Raw genomic sequence first — 8,617 nt, 5'->3', positions numbered from 1 at the left:
ACTAAACTCAAAACATTTTGAGTTTTACAGAGTGGACTGTGAGCCCTGCTGGCCTCCTTATTCTATAAAAGCTTTAATAACCTGCTCTCGTTTCTAGTCGTGCCCCACCTGCCACTGACTCAGAACAAGTAAATGCCACCACTCTGAGGACATATAATTATGGGCTCTTTGCTGTGTTGTTCAGCCTATTAAACATTATATAATTTGTCTTGGGAAATATATTCACCATTGTACCCCAAAGTACATATCTCATTGTGTTTCTGACTTCTGAATCCAAATTCAAACAATCTAACTTGATAATATATTAACAAAGTGGACACTTTCATCTTTTTTTTTAAGTGCATAAAGAAGCCAGGACTGAGAACTGTTTAATAACATGTTCAAGGTCATCAAGCCAGGTAATGCAGGTGATTCCAAATTCAAATTGCTCTGGCTCACAAACCCATCATCTTTCAACTTTCCTACAACGTCATCAGTGATGACATTTGTATAATTTGATACAATAATATTTAAAAATCTGAGATAATATACAATGAAACTTACTTTCTGCAAATGACTGTGATAGGGAAACATCTCTACATGAAACTTAGTCTCTGTGTTCTTATAAGATGCCTGCAATCATGGTTTCCACTACTAATAAAAGCACAACTGTTTTATCTCCTGATATTGAGAGGTCTTTCATGTATTCATTTTCTGCTGCTTCTGGTCCAGTGGTGGTTGGAGGGGAGGGGGTCTAAGATGAGTTTTTAATATCTGTGTATTCTGTTCCTTAGGAGGTCTTCCCAGGAGGCTCAGTGGTAGACTCTGCCTATAATGCAAGAGATGTGGGTTTGATCCCTGGGTAAGGAAAATCCCCTGAAGGAGGAAATGGCAACCCACTCCAGTATTTTTGCCTGGAGAATCCCATGGACAGAGGAGCCTGGTGGGCTACATTCCATGGGCTCGCAAAGAGTTGGATATGACTTAGCGACTAAACAGCAACAAATTCGTTAGAAAGGATGCCGAGTGGTGGGTGTACAAGGTTTGGAAGCCAGGCTAAGTCTGCTTCCAGGATGTTCCTTCTCATCACTTCTCCATCTGCACTGTGGACAGGTGACCAGGGAGGTACTGATGTGGGGAGGCACTTACGTCTGAATGCTTCTGTCCGTGTGTCCCCGTGTGTCATATAGCTGCTACGTGACAGAATGGGAGGAAGCAACCATTTTTTTATGCTCAGAGACTCTGTGGGTGAGGAATTAGGAAATAGCAATATGGCTTACTGTCGTTTACAATAACTGGGTTCTCTGTGGGTAGTGACTTCACAGCTGGGGGCTGGAATTGTGGTCTGCCAGGGGTGGCGTGGGGTTTCTGGAGTCTCAGCTGGGCTCTTACACGTCCCTGCAGTTCTCACACCCATGGCTTCTCTACCTGGCCTCTCCGAGGGCTTGTTTGGGCTTCCTCACAAGATGGCAGCTGGTTCCAAGAGCAAGCATCTCAAGAGAGAAAGGTAGAATTACACAATTCATTATTTAATCTCAGAAATCACATGGCTTCCTTTCTGCCACATTCTGGGGATTGAGATAGCAACCCCGGTTTGTCCAAGTTCGAGGGCGGGACATATGATGGGAAGAACACCAAGATCAACCATGTTGTATGAAGGTCATTGGAAAGAAAGATACTGTTTGCCATTTTGGAAAATACCATCTGCCATAATGAGTCAAATCTTAAAAATAAACTTTCATAACGTTATAAGCAGTGTGATTTTCCAATGGTTCAGTTCAGTTCAGTTCAGTCGCTCAGTCGTGTCCGACTTTTTGCGACCCCATGAATCGCAGCACGCCAGGCCTCCCTGGCCATCACCAACTCCCGGAGTTCACTCAGATTCACATCCATCGAGTCAGTGATGCCATCCAGCCATCTCATCCTCTGTCATCCCCTTCTCCTCCTGCCCCCAATCCCTCCCAGCATCAGAGTCTTTTCCAATGAGTCAACTCTTCGCATGAGGTGGCCAAAGGACTGGAGTTTCAGCTTTAGCATCATTCCTTCCAAAGAAATCCCAGGGCTGATCTCCTTCAGAATGGACTCGTTGGATCTCCTTGCAGTCCAAGGGACTCTCAAGAGTCTTCTCCAACACCACAGTTCAAAAGCATCAATTCTTTGGTGCTCAGCTTTCTTCACAGTCCAACTCTCACATCCATACATGACCACTGGAAAAACCATAGCCTTGACTAGACGGACCTTTGTTAGCAAAGTAATGTCTCTGCTTTTCAATATGCTATCTAGGTTGGTCATAACTTTCCTTCCAAGGAGAAAACGTCTTTTAATTTCATGGCTGCAGTCACCATCTGCAGTGATTTTGGAGCCCCCAAAAATAAAGTCTGACACTGTTTCCACTGTTTCCCCATCTACTTCCCATGAAGTGATGGGACCAGATGCCATGATCTTCGTTTTCTGAATGTTGAGCTTTAAGCCAACTTTTTCACTCTCCTCTTATACCTTCATCAAGAGGCTTTTGAGTTCCTCTTCACTTTCTGCCATAAGGGTGGTGTCATCTGCATATCTGAGGTTATTGATATTTCTCCCGGCAATCTTGATTCCAGCTTGTGCTTCCTCCAGCCCAGCATTTCTCATGATGTACTCTGCGTATAAGTTAAATAAGCAGGGTGACAATATACAGCCTTGACGTACTCCTTTTCCTATTTGGAACCAGTCTGTTGTTCCATGTCCAGTTCGAACTGTTGCTTCCTGACCTGCATACAAATTTCTCAAGAGGCAGGTCAGGTGGTCTGGTATTCCCATCTATTTGAGAATTTCCCACAGTTTCTTGTGATCCACACAGTCAAAGGCTTTGGCATAGTCAATAAAGCAGAAATAGATGTTTTTCTGGAACTCTCTTGCTTTTTCGATGATCCATCGGATGTTCGCAACTTGGTCTCTGGTTCCTCTGCCTTTTCTAAAACCAGCTTGAACAACTGGAAGTTCACGGTTTGCGTCAAATCTTAAAAATATACTTTTATAATGTTATCAGCTATGTGATTTCCCAATGGTACAAATATGAAAAGAATAAATGATCTGGGACTATCTGCAGTTAAACGTTATTCATCCCATGAGTGTCTCCTTAGAAACCATTGGAAGTTGATTGTATAAATATATTCACCTTCTGTGGCTGGATCTTTGTTCCGTCTGTGGTCGTAGGATGTGGAAGCTCTAATACTTTATACATGGATTTCCAATTAGGATCTGTTCTATGGGCATGTTTACAAAGACACTACAAAGCCTGCTCAAGTGCACATGGCAGGAAAATTCAGTTCAACTTGCAGCTGAATCTCAAAACATGAATGTCTAGTGGTGCTTGAAAACCTTAGCCAAATCAATCCATAATAAAGACAATGTTGGCTCAATTTTCTTTATTCCCTGACAAAATATTTGAGATTTGTGTATGCATTGTGGGGTAATTAAGTCCTCAATTACATTTGAACTAATATTTGAGTGACATAATCAAGAAAATCTCCATAAGCCAAATAAACTTTGCCTGAATACTGATCTAAATGGAAATACCCTGCAGTCCTTAAACAACGAGTCCTTCAAAACGAATGCTTATATACAGAGGAGAAATTTCAAAATATAACTTAAAGGAACACTGAGATCTATTTTTAAATCTGAAAATAAAGTTGGGAAGAGATATATCATAGAAAAAGAAAGAAAGAGGAAAGAAGGGAGAAAGAAAAAGAAAAACTGGCAAAGGACCTTGAGAGGGTCATCTTATCCCTGTGCATCTATTCAGAACTCAAAAATGAAAACAGGCTATGGAAAAAAATATTTTAGTTTACAAACAAAAAAAATGCCAGCACTAAAAAAAAATCTATTTGGTGTTTATCGATGCACTATTCCTCCAATTATCTCAGAAAACAAACACTCTTAATTTTCACTCAAATGGAAACACGCTCCAACTGGCATATGTCATGGCTTTGTGTGGTGCTACAGGGCAAATGGCAGAACCCTCTTCTCTGTAGACAGATGGGAACACATCATTCTGTGAGTTTCCCTTTCACCGTCCCTGTGTCACAATCCCTTCTCCATGGCAATCAAATGCCTGGATCTACCCTCCTTGAAATGATGTCTAATTTAGACCTGATAGCTGCAGGATAAATGGAGGTATAAATAGCCACCATATGACAGAGTCTCATCTTTATGGAAGATATAAAACGTGGTAAGACATGGAAGGTATGGCAGGTGTAGGAAAGCATTAATTCAGCTGCCAGTGAGAACAGTACGCCATATTCTGTATTAGCAGTGTCACTTTCAGTGCTATTCCAGTATCTGCAAATATTAGTTTTTTTCCTAACAAATGTCACCTTGTGTTATTTATAAAATAATGTTGGTGTTAGAACTCTTTTAAGCATTCATTATTTTGTGGTTCATGTGTTAAATTCTACTTGCTAATTTTAAGAGTACCCTATTCTCCTTTATTCATCCAAAATTTGTAAATTTGAATGCTAACTGCTATTAATATTTAGGAATATAAATATTTGGAGTGTGGGTTTTCTTCTTGGTGGTACATAAATCTGGAGCCCAGTTCTCTGAACAGAAGGAGAGATGTGACGTAGGTTGTCAGAGCACCGTGTCCCTGGATCCTGTGGTCCTCACGCTACCTACTGCTGCCCTCCTGTGCTCCCCCACACCTCAGCTCACCCTCCTCCCACCTGCAAACACCTTCTACAGGTACTTTCCTTTCAAAGCTGTGGTCCCCATGTTACTCTTCCCACCAGTTTCTTCCCCTTTCTTCCTGTAGGACCATTGAGGAAAGGACCTAAGTTTGACTAGATGGACACACTGGTGGATAGCTGCTGTATTTCTCTTTCCAGAGTCCCTTTTGCGTGGATTCCTCCTTCCAGTGGAAATCCACTTTATGAGGTTCAAGGCAAACCTGTCCTCCCCAACTCCTCCATGCTGGCACACCCCTGGGGCTGGTGGGGAAGAACACATAAACAAGTTTTGGCCAATGGAGTACTGCATCCCTGACCCCACAATAATAGGGATTGACTAGGAGATGGGGCAGTTGGAATCCCTTCCTTGGATGTATGGGAAAATAGATGGCCCTTCTGAGCCTTGGGTATCATGAGCTGTAAGGACCATGTGAGCCTGGGGCCGCCAGTACCACCCTTAGAGAGAGACTGCCTGAACATGAAGGCAACACAGAACAAAGACATGAGGAGTGAAACAAACCCTGAAGTCATCATTTGAGCGTTGAGTCCAATTGTGTCTCTCACCTGAGACACGCCGCATCCCTGAGTTAGGAGGCAAACAAAGTGCCTAAAATTTACTATATGTTGAGTTTTCCCTCCAGTCAAGTAAATTAACAATTTCCTTAAAAAATAAATTTCTAATCATGTTCCACATATTCCAGCATTTTTACAACCAAATACATAGCATCCTGCTCAAGGAAAGGACCTTGTTTTAAATGAAAAACTATTGCTTCCTTAGACTTTTTCCAATTCTATTTGGTCCCTCTTTTACTAGCAAGCTGAAGGATATACCAAAAAGGGGATCTTATAACACACTTGAATTCCAATCTCTAATGAAAAACTGAGTTAACAATTAAATAGTAATAAGAAATGTGCTCCTCTAAGTGAGACTACAACTTGCTAGTATGTTCTCCTTAATTACCAAGGAGTCCCTTTTTCATTTTCCTTCCCTAAGTTTTTATTTATAAAAAAAATCTTTCTTTTGTCAAGATGCTAATTTTACATTGCTCTTTGTGTGTTCAAATACCATGAGGTTTAGAGACCATTCATGACAGTGAATTTCATTGGAAGCAGGACAGAAGCTGCATGCGTTTCCAGGAGTATTTGATTTTTTCATGTTTTTATTGGTGGAACAGCTTGAGTTTGAATTGCACATACTTTTCATAGTGAAATAGTGGCTTTTCATAGTGAAGGCAGTATGCATCGATTCTGGAATCATGGTTGCATTACTGTGGAAACAAATGCATTTTCCTAAGTGATTGATAAAGTAAAAGTGGAAGTAAAAGTTACTCAGTCGTGTCCGACTCTGCACCCCCATAGATCAGACAGTCTATGGAATTCTCCAGGCCAGAACACTGGAGTGGGCAGCCTTTCCCTTCTCCAGGGGATCTTCCCAACCCAGGGATCAAACCCAGGTCTCCCACATTGCAGGCAGATTCTTTCCCAGTTGAACCACAAGGGAAGCCCAAGAATACTGGAGTGGGTAGCCTATCCCTTCTCCAGAGGATCTTCCCGACCCTAAATCAAACAGGGTCTCCTGCATTGCAGGCAGTCTTTACCAACTGAGCTATTGGGGAAGCCCTAAGTGGGTTTCAGAATTTAAGATCACACACTGTTTAGATTCCCACCTGTTCTGTTCTTTTCCATTAACTATCCACAACATTGTTGTGGATGGAAAATTAAAGCAACAGTTTATGTTTTGGAGACTCAGTGAGCATCATTCTTGCTGAAGTGCAGCATCATTAAAGCCATTAAAGAGCAGATGACTGAGCACAGTAATGGAAAGGCTGTGACTTTAGCAGGTACAGTTTTTATTTTCTTGCAAGGCACACAATTATATATACAACGCATAATCATCACAAAGTACAAGATAGAAATCATATACATTAAAGAATATATAAATATGCCTGTCTCAGAAAAGAAAACTGCCTTAGGGCAAGCAGATTCATGGCCTTTGGGGATAAGATTTTCCTATTTATTCTGAATCTTCCAAACAGCTCTTGCTTGGAAAATAAACCCCAATGAATGGACATACAACCCTGTCACAGTTTTCTCCTTAAAAAGCTCTAATTTAAAGCCAGCTGATGTATTCCTTTTATTCCAGTTACCTATCTTATGCCCCAATACTAGAGAAAGCATCTATAAATTGCCTGGATAACAGTTATGCAGATTTAAGGACTTCATTTCTCAGCAATGCATCATGAAATGAAACCATTTTCTTAAGACTTTTGTGAATTTTCCTTGATTTTTGAAAACTATCTTTCCAAACTATGCTTCCTTTTTAATATTAAGCCTAGAGTTTTGACTCAAATTTTGCATAGGGGATGCATCCAGATTCATAAGAGTAATCCAAGACACTAATGGTGGTTCTTAATCTCCTTCAGGTCAGAATTGCAGGAATTTTTTTTATCCTCATGGCTGTAAGGTGTTTCCTTTTTATGCATTTTTCCTGACCCTTCACTAGGTCCTGTCTCCAAGAAGATTTTACCAGGGAGGAAAGAATTCATGGAGGACATTGAATTCAAGGTTAGAAACATGCATTTCTGGTCCTAAAGAGACACAGCAGATATTGCACTCCTTGCTGTGATGTGAGACAGGAATATCAAGAGATGGGACCCAGACACACACATAGTCACACATGGTACACACACACACACACACACACACTCAACTTGCACACACACACATACACACTTTTGACAAAGAAATACATCTGTGTAAGTGGTACTTTTCCTAACAAATGTGATTCAGTTGATCATTCTTTAAAGTCCTGCCCTAAAATGACACAGCCATCCTCTCCTCTTCTGGTCTGGGAACAAACGTGCTTATGACAAAGGAGACGCTTAGAACACCATGACCTCATGAGCACTGAGGGCTGTATCTCTCTCTCCTGGGGTGCAAACTCACACATGAAGAGTTACATAATGCTCAGAGCTACACAATGTTCAGTCTAACATTTAGACTCCAGTCATGGCAAGACACTGTGAGGACACGTGGAATGTGAATTTAAGGAGGTTTTCCTATTTCCCACATCAGCAGGATTTCTTCCTGGAACTACTCTCCATGTAAATATCCCTCCCACAGGATGGTAAGAACTTTCAGCCACAGGGTGAAAGCCAACCAATATTCAGGCCATTCCTATGTGCTTTCAGTTATAAGAATACAAGGACACCTAAGAAAATCAATGAAATGTAAGCAATGCTCAAAAGAACACTTCATTTTCATCAGGGAAAACCTTGCCCTGCTGTCTTCACCCATCCATGTTAGGTGTTGTGAAAATTTGGAACACAAAACACATCATCACAGTAACCCTGGAGGAAGAAATGGCAACCCACTCCAGTATTCCTGCCTAGGAAATCCCATGGACAGAGGAGCCTGGCAGGCTACAGTCCATAGTGTGGCAAAGAGTCAGACTTGACTGAGCGACTCAGCACATACATCACGATGAAATTCTGGAGCCACATAAAAACCTCCCATGCAAGGTACATTTCCAAACGTAGAGTGTACACACAGTAGAAAGTCCACAGTGAACACATCTTGAAGACGTAGTAATGTCTGTAGTTACGTTTCACATTGCTATAAATTCCAGAGGGTGTTGCCCTAACATACAGGCTTAAAGAAGAGATGGGTGTTATTTCTAAATTAGCCCTTTCTTCTGCCCAGGCAAACTGCAGAAAAAGCCATTACCTCGAAACCATAAGTTTCAGGGGAAAGAAGGAAGAAGTTATACATTATCTGGAAGTTCTAGCAAAATTACTCTAAATGTGCCCCCTGCCAGCATTATCCTCAGCAGGTGTGCTCCTCGCGGAATACTGTGCCAGCCATGTTCCAGCACCGAGAGTGACATAATGTCCTCATTCCCCCACAATTAGGATCAATTTCACTTCCGGCTA

This window comes from Bos mutus, chromosome 14, assembly GCF_027580195.1.
Source record: "Bos mutus isolate GX-2022 chromosome 14, NWIPB_WYAK_1.1, whole genome shotgun sequence".
Taxonomy (NCBI): domain Eukaryota; kingdom Metazoa; phylum Chordata; class Mammalia; order Artiodactyla; family Bovidae; genus Bos; species Bos mutus.
The sequence above is the reverse complement of the archived record's forward strand: the minus strand, read 5'-3'. Positions refer to the sequence as shown.